General features: G+C 52.0%; 1 protein-coding gene across 2 annotated transcripts in view; it reads left to right on the plus strand.

The window, feature by feature from the left end:
• The window catches only part of Gng7 (guanine nucleotide binding protein (G protein), gamma 7), a 66,440-nt gene that overhangs the window by 18,164 nt on the left and 32,174 nt on the right, over positions 1-16,102 (plus strand). The window contains exon 1 of one of the 2 annotated variants that reach the window (XM_013022775.1): positions 4,656-4,725. The exons of the other annotated variant lie outside the window; for it this stretch is intronic. The gene's annotated coding sequence lies outside the window, so the exon portion shown is untranslated. Of the gene's footprint in view, positions 1-4,655; positions 4,726-16,102 lie in introns of those variants that run through there. 2 annotated transcript variants of the gene reach the window in all.

The raw sequence follows: 16,102 nt of genomic DNA on the forward strand, positions 1-16,102 counted from the left end.
TCTCCAATAAAACCACCAGAAAACCAGAAGTGGCACTGTGACTCAGTGGTAGAGCGCTCGCCTTGAGCTGAAGAGCTGAGGGACAGCGCCCAGGCCCAGAGTTCAAGCCCCACGACCGACAAAAAAAAGCCAGACTGGAGGCGTGGCTCAAGGGGTAAAGCAACAGTCAAGGAAGCCAGCCAAGTAGATGCAAGGCCTTCAGTTCAAATCCTGGGACTGGAAGTAGTAGTAGTAATAATAATAATAGCAAATAAGGCAGGGAATATGTCTTTTCTTCTCTTGCTGGACACTAACTACCCCCTCCAGCCTGTCCTGGCTGTGTCAGTGCTTAAGTCCCTGTCTCCTGGTCCACACCTCAGCCCCGATCCCATCGCTCTTCCCACTTGCCTTACACTGCTGAGTTTCACTTTTCAATCCTCAGACTCCTGATGGTTCGATATTAACCTGGCTATAAAAGGAAATTGTGATCTAAGAGAACTGGGAGGCCAGGAAGAGGAAGGGTGGGCCAGCTGCCCAGCCCTGGGTTGGCTCCCGCTTCTGGTTCTCTGTCTGGCGTACGGCATTCATTTCAGTTCCCAGAACACCGTCAGCCTCAGCACATGCGTAGTGGCGTGGTTTGGACTCCCAGCCCCAAGCGGCCACCCTAGCCTGCCCAGTCCTGGCTTGAGGACCGGCATTCATTGGCTCTGATTTGCTCCGACTTTCGAGGCCAGTGTAGCTGAGGCCTTGTGCACAAGCTGTTCTTCTGGCTGTGTGTTGCTTGGACTGGGGGGGGGGGGGGGGGGGGGGGGGGGGGGAGGGGAGGGCAGGGAGCTGGGCAAAGTCAATCCAGGCCTTTGGGCAGACACTGGAGCAGACACTGGAGCTGCAGCCTGACCCACAGGGCCTCTTTCTCGGAATCCCTCCCACAAAACTCCTGTCCCTGGGCTGCCTCCAAATTTGCTGCTTGAAACTTCTGGGAGGAGTATTAAACCTTGTCTGGAAATCTGCCCTCCTTTTCCCCTACAAGATCTTGGCGGTACGGTAGCGCAGGGGAGATTCACGCTCCTCATGCGCCTCTGTGCACCTGCAGTGCTTGGGTGCAGAACTCTGCCGGGGAGTGTGGGGAGGGGCTGCCGCAAGGTTGCCATGGAAACACAGAGCTTGGTACCCAGCGCTGTAGAGTGATGCCCGGTAGTATTGAGAGACAGGGTCATGAGGGCGTTGACCTGTGGATGCTCAAGGTCTTTGGGAAGGTCAAATATGCCATCCATCAAGCCAGAAATGGCACTTGCCAAAATGTAAGCCAGAGCCGGGTGCCGGTGGCCCAGGCCTGTCATCTGAGCCGCGCAGGGGGCTGAGATCTGGGGGTCATGGTTCGAAGGCAGCCAGGGCAGGAAAGTCTGTGAGACTCGTTATCTCTAATGAACCACCAAAAAGCCAGACGTGGAGCTGTGGCTCAAGTGGGAGAGTGTCAGCCTCGAGCAAAAGAAGCTCAGACCCTGGGTTCAATCCCCAGAGCCCGCACACGCACACAAAAGGAAGCCACGTCCCCGTGAGCATCATCCCCGCCCCTTTCCCAGCCTCAGCCCCACTTCCTGTCTCTGGACTCACCTGTTCTAGATGTTTCCTATCAATGGAGCCACACACTAAGGGCCTTTTGTGTCTCTTTCTCTCAGCGAACACAGTGTCAATGGGGACCTTTCACACTGGGCATTGCTGTGTGGATCCTAACTTGGTCTTGTTCCTGGCTGTGTGATCCTCCCTCAGGATTAATTAACACCGGGCCCAGTGAACGTCCACGCAGGAGTTTCCATTTCTCTGAGGCAGCATGTCTAGCAGGGGGATCACAGGTCCTGGGGTGGCTCCACATGTGACCTTTCCCAGAGCCACCTGCCCATTTCCCAATCTGCTGTCTCACCTCACGTCCCCACGCACCACGCCTGCGCGTTCTGAGTTCACATCCTGACCCACACTCTACTTTCTGTCTCCACCATAGCGGCCCTCACAGGGCCAACTCTGTGGTTTCAATTTGCATTTCCCTGGTGACTAATGCTAGAGAACGGCTTTTCATCTGTATATTGATCATTTGCATACCTTTTTTGGAGAAGTTTCTATTCAGAGCCTTTTATCTCCCCCCCCCATTTTTTTTCAATGCTGGGGATTAAGCCCAGGAATTCCCACTTACTAGGCAATCACTCACCGTTTGTATTTGTGTGTGTGTGTGTGTGTGTGTGTGTGTGTCCTGGTCCTGGGCGTTGAACTCAGGGCCTGGGCACTGTCTCTGAGATTTTTTTTGCTCAAGACTGGTGCTCTATCACTTGAGCCACACCTCCACTACCGGCTTTTTGGTGGTTAATTAGAGATTAGAGTCTCCTGGACATTCCTGCCTGGGCCGGTTTCAAACTGCGGTCCTCAGATCTCAGCCTCCTGAGTGGCTGGAATGACAGATGTGAGCCACCCACTCATACCCTGCCTTGGCCATTTTTCTTGTCTTTTCTGGAAACGGTAGGGTTTGCATGCGAGGCCTTGAATTTGTGGTAGGCAGATGTAAAGGCATGAGCCCCGCTCCAGGCCCCCACATCTGGAACCATGCCTACCCACACAAGCAATTCCTTTTTGCTTTAATGTTCAGGTAGGGTACTGTGTTCTGCCCACAGTCACCTAATGCCACAGGAGACCGTGGACAAAACACAATACCCTATTTTATAGTCTCCTGGGTAACTGGGATTCCAGGCACATGCCACTGTGCCTGATAATTGGTTAAAATGGGGTCTCACTAATGTTTTGCCTGGCCTCTTTTTTTTTTTTTTTTTGTCGGTTGTGGGCGCTGTCCCTCAGCTCTTCAGCTCAAGGCGAGCACTCTACCACTTGAGCTACAGTGCCACTTCCGGTTTTCTGGTGGTTTATTGGAGATAGGAGTCTCACGGTCTCTCCTGCCCGGGCTGGCTTTGAACCGCGATCCTCAGATCTCAGCCTCCTGAGTAGCTAGGATTACAGGCGTGAGCCACCAGCGCCCAGCTTGCCTGGCCTCTTATCTGCACTGTCTCCATCTCTCCCTCCCCAGTAGGTGGGATTACAGGCATGAGTCACTGTGCCCAGCCCACACACTTTTTGCTCCTCTGTTGCTGATTTGTAAGACTTCCTTATATATTTTTGATTGGGCCTGGAGTTGCACACCTATAAATTCAAGCTACTTGGGAGGCAAAAGCAGGAAGATCATGAGTTTGAGGCCAGTCTGGGCACTTACCCAGACCCTGTCAGAAGAGCAAAATACAAACAAAATGGCTGGGATGTGGTTTAAGGGATAGAGCTTAAGGCCCAATTCCCAATCCAAAAATGGAGAGGAAAAACTTTCTTTATATATTCTAGAGACATAAATACCTTTGGAGATCTATGATTTGCAAACCCTTTCTCCCATTTTGTGGGTTGTCTTTTCACATTCATTCTGGCTTCCTCGGAAGCTAAAAATAAAAATAAAGGATTTAAATGTGGATGAAGGCTGTGCCTGTAAACTTTTTGTTTTGCTTAGCTTTTTAATCTATTGTTTATTTTTTTAATTTTTTTATTGTGAAAATACTGTACAGAGGGGTTACAATTATAATCTATTGTTTATTCTTGGTTGTGGGGCTTGAACTCTGGGCCTGGGTGCTGTCCCTCAGTCCCTCAGCTCTTCAGCTCAAGACTAGCACTCCATCATTTAACCCACAGTGCCACTTCGGGCTTTCTCTGTTTATGTGGTGCTCAGAATCAGACTCAGGGCCTCATGCATGCTAGGCAAACACTCTACCACTGAGCCACCTTCCTGGCCAGCCTTTTTCTTCTTTTCTTTTCTTTTTTGCCAGTCCTGGGACTTGAACTGAGGGCCTAGGCACTCTCCTTGAGCTTCTTTTTTTTTGGGGGGGGGTCCGGTCGTTGGGCCTGAACTCTGGGCCTGGGCGCTGTCCCTCAGCTCTTCAGCTCAAGGCTAGCGCTCTACCACTTGAGCCACAGTGCCACTTCCGGCTTTTTTTTCTTTTTGCTTATGTGGTGCTGAGGAATCGAACCCAGGGCCTCATGCATGCAAGGCAAGTGCTCTACCACTGAGCCACCTTCCCAGGCCTCCTTGAGCTTCTTCTGTTCCACCACTTGAACCACAGCACCACTTCCAGCTTTTTCTGTGTATGTGGTACTGAGGAATCAAACCCAGGGCTTCATGCATGCTAGGCAAGCACTCTACCACTAACCACATTCCCAGTTCCCCACTCACCTTTGAGGAAATACAGTCTCCCCCCCCCCTATTTTTTTTTGGAGGGGAAGGTGGTAAGGGAGAAGCCAGGAAAATTAATTCACCTTTCTCAAGCTGAGAATAGTGGCACATGCCTGTAAACTCAGTACTTGGGAGGCTGAGTCGGGAGGATCATGAGGTAGAGGCCAGCTGGAGCTTCCTAATGATATCCTGTCTGAAACAAAATTCTCAACAGCCAGTGGGCTTGGGGGCGGCTGCCTGGCGCTCCTGAGCCTCCCCCGGGGGGTCTGTGGCCATGGAATGGCTGCATCCACGTGTCTGGTTTCAGCGCAACTCCCGGTGCTTTTCCAGACAGAAGCAAACAACTTGGATTCAGAGGTTGTGTGGCTTCAAATAATCATAGGAACAGCCATAGCACGGTTCCTGGCTTTGCTCGGTGAGTGCTGGGGAGACGCACTTGAGGTGGGGAGCTGCAGGTGGTGTCTGCCATCTTGCTCTGGGCGATCACGGAATGACAGGTTGGATTCATTTATTTTTATTTCTTGTTCTTTTTTGGTGTGTGTCCATCACTGGGCTTGGACTGAGCCCCTGAGCACTGTACCTGAACTTTTTTGCTTACCTACTGCTCGACTACATGAGCCATAGCTCCATTTCTAGCTTTTTTTGGGGGGGAGGGGCGCGGGGAGGTGCTTGATTGGAGAGTCTCATGGACTTTCTTGCCTGGAGCTGGCTTCGAACCTCACTCCTCAGATCGCAGCCTCCTGAGTAGCTGGGATGGCAGCTCTTTTTATGAATGCTTTTGCTGGCTGGTGTCTCAATTTCCACCAATCCCATCTTGTCTAAAACACATTAGAGGTGCGTGTGAAATGCTGGAGGAGGCTGGGGTTCCCAGGGTCCCCCTTTCCTTGATGACATTCCAGCGGTGATGCGCTTGTTTTTCTAAAAGCCCTGGGGAGATTTCCCAGGCCACTGTGCCTTTGTCAGGGTGCAGACTGAAGAGAGGGGTCACGGTTTATCACTTTACATGGGCTTTAGCAGGTGTCCCCTGCATGACCACCTTCTTTCTCTACCATTTGTTGGTTTGGGGGGGTCTCCTGCCCCCCCCCCAGAGCAGCAGGCACAGCATGGGAAGGGGTTAAGGATCACACAACCCTTCAAGACAAGACGTGGGAGCTGGTGTTCCGGGTTTGTTCTGCTCCACCAGGCCCCACTGGGAGGAGGGGAGGACATGGCAGTGACTGCCCCCGGCCCCCCAATCTTTCAGAAGATGGCCAAGGGAGACAGGAGGCCCTTTGGGTAAGAGGGACACAAGGGTGTTCAGGGAGGTCAGCCTAGAAGCCAGGCCCACCCGTGTTCATGTAAAATCTGGGCAGGGTCCCCTGCACACATACGGGGAGGGAGCCTCTCCCACCAGCTGCAGGCCCTGCCGGCCCTGGTAGTGTTTTATTTGTTTATTTGGGATTATGGGATTTAAACTGAGGGCCTGGGAGTCCTCTGGCTGCAGACACACCCTCCTCACTTTACCACGCCCCTTCCAGCTGAGCCCCGCCCTGTCACTGAGCCACGCCCCCAGCCTTGTTTGCTATTCTTGCACTTTTTTTTTTTTTTTTCCTGCTGAACTTGGGGCTTGCACTCGGGGCCTGGGTGCTGTCCCTGAGCTGCTTTTGCGCAAGGCCAGCACTCTATCACTTGAGCCACAGCTCTGTTTCCAGCTTTTTTTGGTCATTTACTTAGAAGAGTTCCACAGACTTTCCTGCCTAAGCTGGCTCCAAATCGAGATCCTCAGATCTCAGTCACCTGACTAGTTAGGATTACGGACGCGAGCCACCGGTGCCCTGTGTTGCTTTACTTATTTTGTACATAGGATCTTGAACTTCTTGCTCAGGCCAGTCTGGGCTGTGATGGTTTGGCATCTGCTGCCCAAGTAGCTGGGATTCCAGCTGGGCACCACCATACCCAGCCCTTATGGGCTTCTTACCTAGTGGCTTTTACCTTTCAGCCTCCCACAGGACAGCCCTTTCCTGCAGTGCCCTCCTGCTATCTCAGGATCTTCTTCTCCCTCTGTGATCTGCAAAACCATAGCTGGAAACGTAACTTTCCATTTTCAAGTCTGGCACATAGAATAGACTTTCCAGCTCCAGGTTAGATCAGTTTCAATTCCATTCTTTAATTTAAAAAAAAATTATGGAAGTAACTTCAATTCATTATGAATCCGTATGGTTCCAACCTTCTTCTCTTTGAATGATAAACTCCCAATTTAAATACTCTTTAATGGGTTGCTCAGCAAAATAATAATAATTTAAAGGTGCCTGTATATATTATGTGAATGCTTACATATTGTAGAGGGGGTGTGTATGTATATGCGTGCCAGTCCTGGGAATTGAACTGAGGACCCGGTCACTGTCCCTGAGCTTTCACTCAATGCCCATTTGGATGAAGGTCTTCCTCTCTTGAAAAAATTATCTATTATTTATTTTAAGATGTCATTATTAAGAAAAAAATTATTCCAGGTGCTGGTGGCTCACACTTGTCATCCTATCTACTCAGGAGGCTGAGATCTGAGGATTGAGATTCAAAGCCAGCCTGGGCAGGAAAGTCCATGAAACTCTTTTCTCCAATAAAACCACCAGAAAACCAGAAGTGGCACTGTGGCTCAAGTGGTAAAGCACTAGCTTTGAGCTGAAGAGCTGGGGGACAGCACCCAGGCCCAGAGTTCAAGCCTCATGACTGACAAAAAAAGAAAAAAACATTATGAGCCTGGAGCCAGTGGCTCACACCCATAATCCTAGCTATGCAGGAGATTGAGGTCTGAGGATGGAGGTTCAAAGCCAGCCAGCTTTGACAGGAAAGTCCGTGAGACTCTTATTTCCAATTAACAACCAAAAGGCCAGAACTAGAGCTTGTGGCTCAAGTGGCAGAGCACTATCCTTGAACTAAAAAGCTTAGGGACAGTGCCCAGGCTCTGACTTCAAGCCCCAGAACTGGCACACACACACACACAAAGAAAGAAAGAAGAAAAAAAAAGTCCTCTACTCTAAAACACATCATTTCAAGTGTACAATGGTGTTTAAATATATTTACAGAATGTAGAGCCATTTCCACCATCCAGTTCTAGAACATTCCATCATCCCAAAAGAAAACAGCATTCCCATGAGCAAGGTTAGGGGGTGATGAGAGAAGACAGAGAAGCCACAGGACCTTGTCACACCCATGTCCCCATGTCGTCCCTGGGCAGCCAGCAAGCAACATGTCATCATTGACCAGGCCAGAGCGTAGCAGAGTGAAGCCAGTCTCCCTGGGAAGGGGATGTGGGGTGCTGTGTGTGTGTGGGGGTGCACGCTGTCCTGGATCCCAAGACCTTGGCACTCTCAGGGAGCCTCACCAGACTGACCATGACAGGCCAGTCACCCTGAACTTGGAGTTCCCACAAAGCAGCCAAGGCAGTGACGCCAGCGAGCGGTATGGAGCGAAGGTCAGGGCAGTGAGTGGAAAAGAAATACGACCATGACCTTGAGAAAGCCACACTGGCCTGCGTCCAGCTGGGGCCGCCCTGAGCTCCGGCCTTGTTCCCAGCCAGACCAGAGCGGGGGGACCAGGCCCTGTGACCCTCCCCCTAGCTCTTTGCTACTCTCCAGCTGTTCACTTGACAGAGACTAAATGTCATGACGTGTGCAGAGGCTGTCCCTCCACAGAGGTGGCCATGGCTTATCTGGGTGCCATTGGCTAATCAGATGTCCTTAGCCCTGGTTCCCCAGGGAGCCAGCTAGGGGGGCAAAGGTCAGTAGCAATTCAACCTATTGCAACTCTGCTGCACTGAGTTTCTCACTGGGACACAAACAACACTGTCACCTGCCTGGTCCCCACCAGCCCAGAAGCTGTCTCTGCTCAGTGCACGCGCACGCGCACACACACACACACACACACACACGTTTCTTTTTGTCAGTACTGGGCTTTGAACTCATGACCTGGGCACTGTCCCTGAGCTCTTTTGCTCAAGGCGAGTACTCCACCACTGGAGCCACAGCTCCACTTCTGGCTTTTTTGGGTAGTTAACTGGAGATAAGAAGCTCATGGAGGGCTGGGAAGGTGGCTCAGTGGTAGAGCGCTTGCCTTGCATGCCTGAGGCCCTGGGTTTGATTCCTCAGTACCACATAAGCAAAAAGAAAAAAGCCTGCAGTGGCGCTGTGGCTCAAGTGGTAGAGCGCTAGCCTTGAGCAAAAGAGCTCAGGGACAGTGCCCAGGCCCAGAGTTCAGGCCCCATGACCGGACCCCCCCAAAAAAAGAATCTCATGGAGACTTTTCTGCTCAGGCTGGCTTTGAACCACCATCCTCAGATCTCAGCTTCCTGAGTAGCTAGGCTGACAGGCGTGAGCCACTGGTGCCCAGCTCATGCCCTGGGTCTATAAGCACTCAGTGCTCCCTGGGCCTGGGGAACAGTGTGTACCAGGAGCTCAGCCTCCACGGGAGCCAAGTCCTGCGTGCCCTTTTTCTCCCTGTAGAGTTTGCAGAACGGCTTTGTGTAGGAGCAGGGGACGAATGTCCCTATCGGGAGGTTAATGAGAAGCAACCATCTTTCAGGGACAAGGTCACCGGCAGGGGTGGGAGCCTGAAACAAGTGCAGGGAGCTCGTCTGGTTCCTGAAGTGTTGCCCTGGTGTGTGCTCAGGGATGGCTGCAATCGCTTGGCTTTGGAGTGTTAAGTCACCCTTAAGTTTCTGAAAGGAACCTGAGTGGTAGCAGTGTGGAGTCTCCTGCGTAGTTGGATTGTGTTTGCTGGGCAGACATGGGGGTTGACATTCCGCAGATGATTGACAGCAAATGGGACTTAAGCTTTCTTTTGTCTGTCTTCTTTCAGCTATTGTCCTGAGATCTACCCACATTGTCACAAATGATGGGACTTCATTCTTCTTATAGCTGCATAGTACTCCATTGGATGGATGTGCGTGTGTGTGTGTGTGTGTGTGTGTGTGTGTGTGTATACATATGCATTCATGTGCACCTTTTTTTTGGTGTTACTGTGGTTTGAACTCAGAGCCTCAAACTTGCCAAACAAGGTGCTCTCCCAACTTGAGCCACAACTCCAAATCTTATTTTGCTTTAGTTATTTTTCAGATAGGGTCTAGAGGTTTTGTTTTCTTTCTTCTTTTTTTGGGCCAGGCAGGCCTCAGACCATGATTCCCCTACCTATGGCTCTCATACAGCTAGAAGTATAGGTGTCAGTGACCACCCCCATCTTTTTTTGTTTGTTTGTTTTTGGTCCTGGGGCTTGCACTCTGGGCCTGGGCACTGTCCCTGAGCTCTTCAAGTCAAGGCAAGCTCGCTACCACTTGAGCCACAGCGCCATTTCTGGTTTTCTTGTGGTTAATTGAAATCTTACAGACTTCCCTGCCGGGGCTGGCTTTGAACTGTGATCCTCAGATCTCAGCCTCCTGAGTAGCTAGGATGACAGGCATGAGCTACCGGCACCTGGTACCACCTCCATCTTATTGGCCGTGAGGAGCAGCGCCTCTCTTAATTTGCTGCCTGGGCTGGCCTGGATTCAAGACCCTCCTACCTATGTCCTCCAAGTAGCCGAGATAACCGTTGTGAGCTACTACATGCAGCCACATGCTGCATATTTGGAATGTATCCATCTGATGATAGGCATTTAGGAGAGAGATAATGCAACTTCTGTGCCCGCAGTGCCAAGGGGCGGGACCTTGGTTTAATTGTTTGGAAAAATATTTAGTCTGTTCCCTGATCCCACCACACACTGGGACACCCTGGCAAGAGGGCAGATGTGTGAAGCAGGGCACCCTGACTTATCGTCTCCTATGAGACTCACTCCCCCCTCCCCCCACTGGGTGTGGCTTTCAATGTGGGCAGCATCCCAGGACCCCAGCAGGCCAGGGGACCATGGACACAGAACCCCCTGGCCCTGGAGGTCTCCATGGGGGTGGGAGGACTCTGCCCCCAGGGGACCCTGGGAAACACCTGGGGACACGCACTCACTCTCAGGCGGGGTGGGGGGGGGAGCTCCTGGTGTGAGGCAGGGGGAGGCCAGGGACCCGCAAGGCCCCCAGAGAATGAGCATTATTCTGGTGACCCCAGTGCTGGCTGGGGAGCCCCTGGATAAAGTGAACCCTCCTTCTTCATCTCCCTGGGGGTGGAAGGATGAGTCCCAGAGAAAAAGCTACACATCCCTGATTAGTCAGCTGCCCACCATGATCTCCAGGGGGCCATGCACACTCCGGCCTTCGACTCCTACTAGCCCATAAGGTGCCAGGAGCCCCGTGATGGCTCTCCCGGGCCCTCCACACCCGGGGCCCCTCCCCGCTTCCCTGCGGTGAGAAGCCACCCCAGCCTGCTCGTTCCCAGGACCACGTGTGAGATCTGACAGCTTCTGGTCGCAGGGCTCTGCCAGCCTCCGCAGCTGGCTTTCCCATCAGCAGCGGAATGGGCCGCCCGCTGCTGAGGGCTACGTGTCCTGCCGGGGGTGGGGGGGTCCTGTGAGTGTGTGGACTTTGTCCCCCATGCAGAGGGAGGGCTGCAGGGTGCATGGATGGGTGGGGCCAGGTCCCCAGGGGCAGGGCCCCACTCCCAGCACCTTCCAGAAACATCTGGCTGTGACAAGGTGACATGCTAGAGCCTTACCTAGAGGCCATCCTGCCCCCCTCCTCCCAGGACACCCCCAGAGCATGAGCCCCCATGAGGATATGTATCAATCAGATCTCCCCCGCCCCCCCCCAGCTGTGACCGCGCCTGCCACTATGACAGCCTTGGGGACAGCTCAGGGTGGCTGGAAGTTGTCCCCTCAGACTGGTGTCTGTTCTGTGGTCTTCACACAGGGCTCTGGGCTTCTGGGTTTGGCAAGGATGACCTAAGGGGTCAAGTGCCTTTTTGTCCCCATCTGGCAAGGGCACATGGTGTCCCCATGAGCTGTCCCTGCCACATTTATTCTGGGTAACTCAATGCAGGGCACACACACTCAGCTTCTCCACGAAGTTAGGATTGAGGCTTGAACTCAGGACTTCACACTATATTGCTTAGCCTTGTCACTCAAGACTGGCACTCTGCCACCTGGGCCATGCCTCCAGTCCCGCATTTTGCTGGTTAATTGGCAATAAAGAGTCACAGATTTTCCTGCCCAGGCTGGCTTCAAGCCACAATCCTCAGATCTCAGCCTCCTGAGTAGCTAGGATTACAGGTGTGAGCCACCAGCGCCCGGCTTCACTTTTTTTTTTAATGATAGAAATCAATCTTGACTCTCCTTGACTGTCAAATATCAAGGATGGGGATTTGTACTCGAGTTCATCTGGGTGATGAACATCAGGCAAAGTGTCCATCTCCCCGCCCCCCTCCACTCCTCACAGTAGCATCTGAGCTGGGGGCAAGGGTACAAGGCCATGGGCTACCTGTCTGCTGTCCCCCATACGCTCCAGGTTCCCACCTGCAGTTCTTACACTGTGTTTATGACCAGTGCATGATGGACCAGTCATGGGAGACCGATGCCCAGTGCAGGAGGCCGGGGCAGGGACAGGGACACCCTAGGGAGGGGCTGGCACTGGCCACAGGACCCTGCCTTCCTGGATTCCATCCTGTCACCAGAGCCACACACAGCCCCAGAAAGCCAGGCCTGGCCCCATCCCAGATCCACTGGCTACAGAAGGCCAGAAAATCAGTTTGGAAAAAACAAAAACCAAAACCAATGTTTTGTTTGTTGCTTCTTTTTTGGTGCCAATCCTAGGGCTTGAACTCAGGGCCTAGCCATTGTCCTTGAGCTTCTTTGGCTCAAGGCTAGTGGCTCTACCACTTAAGTCGTAACAACTACTTCTGGTTTTGTAGTGGTTCATTGGAGGTAAGAGTCTCATGGACTTTGCTACCCTGACTGACTTTGAACTGTGGTCCTCAGATCTCAAGCCCCTGATTAGCTGAGATTATAGGTGTGAGTCACCAGTGCCAGACTGAAATCAAGTGATTTGCTTTGCTTTTACACAAACAATATAGGTTTAAGTCATTGCTTCAAGAAACCAGACAATACAGGAAGACTTAAAGAAGGAAAATTCCTGAAAAATCACTCGAGACACTTAAGAGGGTGGATTTTATAGACTATAAATGACAACCTTTTTTTTTTTTTTTCTGTCAGTCAGGGGCTTGAACTCTGGGCCTGGGTACTGTCCCTGAGCTCTTCAGCCCGAGGTGAGCTCTCTACCACTTGAGCCACAACACCACTTCTGGTTTTTGGGTGGTTTATTGGAGATAAGAGTCTCAGGGACTTTCCTGCTCGGGCTGGCTGTGAACCATGATGCTCAGATCTCAGCCTCCTGAGTAGCTAGGGTGACAGGTGTGAGCCACTGGCGCCCAGCATTTATTTTTTTCTTTTTCCAAATGAAAATTTGCCTCAGTTGAGAGGAAACCAGGTTAGCCTGTTTCTAGACTCTTCTGTCTCTTCTCACACAGTTCTGATTTTCTGCAGTTGCAGGAATAAATATTACAAGGGAAGCCACCATTTCTTTCCTCTCAGATATTGCCATTTGCTTTTCTCTCCCATTTCTTCCCTCATGCATCCTAGCCTGAGCAGACACATGCATGTAGGCATGTGTGTGCATGTGTGTGTGTGTCTGTGTCTGGCATGTGTGCCCTCATGTGCACACAGTCAAAGGTTGTGATGGCCTGATTCCATGTATCCATGGCCAATAGAAACTGTATGTTGAAGTTTGGTCTTGGGGCCCTGCATGGTGGTGCACACCTATAATCCCGACACTTTGGAGACTGAGGCTGGAGCATCATGAGTGTGAGGCCAACTGGGCTGTGGCTCAGTGGTGTATGTGCTGGCCTCTGAGTGTGTCCTGAGGAGAGAAATGTTCACTTCCTACATTGCTGGGAAAGCCATCTCGGGGTGCAGGGGCTCTGGGTACCATCTGACTGCCCTGCTTGGGGCAGCAAGAGGCTCCCACACCCCCCTACTCCACCGCGGCCTGTTCTCAGCCCCCTGTGGTCTGAGAACTGGGTAGAATTGTCACCTAGACCAGGGGACACACTCTGACCCTGAGACCCTCCCAGTGGGGGAGGGGAGGGGCTGAGCAGAGATTAATGACCTTTCAGGTTGGGGGGCCAGGCAGGCAGGAGACAGGAGTGGAGGGGGGCGAGAACTGAGCCAAGGGGTCTCTGCAAGCTTGTGTCCAATCTTTCTTGTCATGTGACATTGGCGGGGGTGGGGGGGGAAGAGGACAGCACACCCTGAGAACAGGCAGAAAGCTGCAGACATGCCCTCAGTGGTGGCCCTTCCCCTCCACAGAGGGGATGAAGGGAGAGGGCAGGGTGGCGGGGGGGGGGGGGAGAGGCTCAGTGCTGAGTGTGGCCTCGAACCCCTGCACAATCCACCTGCTTCAGGACCATGAGCCCATCCCATGTGTGAACTCTGGGGCCAGTGCTAGGAGACATTTTTGGAAGCTAGGCACCAGTGGCTCACACCTATAATCCTAGCTATTCAGGAGGCTGAGATCTGAGGGTCACAGTTCAAAGCCAGCCCAAGAAGGAAAGTCTGTGAGACACTCTGATCTCCAATGAACTACCAGATAACCTGGAAGTGGTGCTGTGGCTCAAGTGGTAGAGCGCTAGCCTTGAGCTGAAGAGCTGAAGGACAGTACCAGGCCCAGAGTTCAAGCCTCATGACCAACAACAACAACAAAAAAGATTTCTGGAAGCCACAGGAGAGAAGGGTTCAGTGGTTCCTTCCTGTAATCCCAGATTCTCAGCAGGAAGAGGTTGGGAGGATCATGATTTTAAGCCAAGGCTGGCAAAAAGGCAAGCAAGATCCCATGTCAACTAACAAGCTATAGTCATAGTTCCTGCCTATAACCCAGTTCCTGTATCTTCTCCTAGATCGGAGGATCAAGGCCCAGGCTAGCCCAGGTGAGAAGACAAGACCCTACTTGAAAAAAACAACTAACACAGAAAAGGCTAGAAGTGTGGCTCACGTAGTAAAGCACCCACCTACCAAGAACAAGTCCCCGAGTTCAAATCCAAATGTCACCCCCCAAAAAAGCAACAGCATTTGGGACTGTTACTCCTTTATTGCTGGGTGTCAATGGCTCACGCCTATCATCCTAGCTACTCAGGAGGCTGAGATCTGAGGATCCCAGTTCAAAACCAGCCCAGACAGAAAAGTCCCAGGAGACTCTTATCTCCAATGAACCACCAGAAAACTGGAAGTGGTGCTGTGGCTCAAACTGGTCGAGTGCTAGCCTTGAGCTGGAGAGCTCAGGGGCAGCACCCAGGCCCAAAGTTGAGACCCAGGACCGGCAAAATAAATAAATAAATAACAAATAAATACCAGTGGTCAGTGGTATGTTGTGTGTCCAAGAGGGGTACAAGCCGAGGGGTGCCTATAGCCCCAGGCCCTAAGAGAAAAAAGATCGTTGGAGGGATGTGGCCCCTTGGACCTGCCTCTCCTGCTCTGGGTTTCAGTTTGCATGCCATTCCCTCCCAGCCTGAGTTTGGTTAAGCAGCTGCAAGACTCGAACACAGCCCTGATGAGAAGCGACCTTGCATGCCCACCATCCTCAGACTAAGAGGGCCAATTTGTCCCTCACAATTTGTGCCTTGCTCTCCCTCCAGGGTCCCCAGGAAAGTAGCAGCAGGTGGAGCTTCCGATCTTGGTGGCTCCACTGGAAATAAGCATCCTGTCTGGGGTTGGATTTGAACTGCGATCCTCTGACTTCAGCCTCCTGAGTAGCTAAGATGACAGGCAGGAGCCAGCGCTGCCTGGTCGGGGCAAATTCTTGAGGCTTCTCAGCCTCTGGGGCCAGGCTGGTGCCACGCCCATCCTCTGAGGCCCCCCCCCACCTCAGGGCCCAGGTCACCGCGACCCAGCCGGGAGCAGCCTTGGCAGAAACGATGACACTGAGTAGCTATGAACTTGCAAACCACAGGCGTGTCCCGGCCACCTTGCCTGGCCTCTGTCTGGCCCTGTCCTGGCGGGGGTTCTGCAGCTGGGAACCCCACCCGAGATGGGGTGGCAGGCACAATTCTCATCCCTCCTCTCATTTCCTGGCCTCTGGCCCACAAGTGACAGAAAAGGGAAGCTGCTGGCTCAGGACCAGGCTGGCGCTTTCCATGCAGGAGGCTCCATGCCTTCCTAGCTCTGCCTGTCACCATCTGGTTTTTCTTTCTCCCCCCCCCATCAGTATTTTTTTTGGGGTCCGGTCGTGGGGCCTGAACTCTGGGCCTGGGCGCTGTCCCTCAGCTCTTCAGCTCAAGGCTAGCGCTCTACCACTTGAGCCACAGCGCCACTTCCGGCTTTTTTCTTTTTGCTTACGTGGTGCTGAGGAATTGAACCCAGGGCCTCGAGCATGCAAGGCAAGCGCTCTACCACTGAGCCACCTTCCCAGCCCTCAATCAGTATTTTTTAAATAATTTTTTCATTGAGATGAAGTGATTCCATAAATTTCACATATTTCACAGTATTGTGGAATGGTGATACTTAGTTAAAGTCACAGACACATGTTAACCTTCACAAGGCAAATTGTCATGATCATGGTCTATAAAGTTTGTGGATTCTATGAGCTTTGACCATACAGCTATTATGCAGTTATTTCTTCCACATCAAGTGATATGTCTGTTTCTTTCCTTTTGCTTAGGGTGAGCTGTTCCCTCGTTCCCTCTCATTCCCTCCTCCCATCACTGCCCTTGAGTTGCTTAGTTCATTTTCAGCCATGTCCAGTGCAGCTGATGGGCCCCTCTGTTGTATATTTTCCCATTTTCCTCTGATTCCTCTTACTTTCCCTCAAATGGGGCACACACACACACACACACAAACACATACCATATTTCTGGTCAAGAACATGGAGTCATTTAGAAATGATATGACAAATTGAGTGGAGGTCCTTTGTTTCTTTTTGCTTTTTTTTTTTTT

Source organism: Dipodomys ordii, unplaced genomic scaffold, assembly GCF_000151885.1.
Source record: "Dipodomys ordii isolate 6190 unplaced genomic scaffold, Dord_2.0 Scaffold64, whole genome shotgun sequence".
Lineage (NCBI taxonomy): Eukaryota > Metazoa > Chordata > Mammalia > Rodentia > Heteromyidae > Dipodomys > Dipodomys ordii.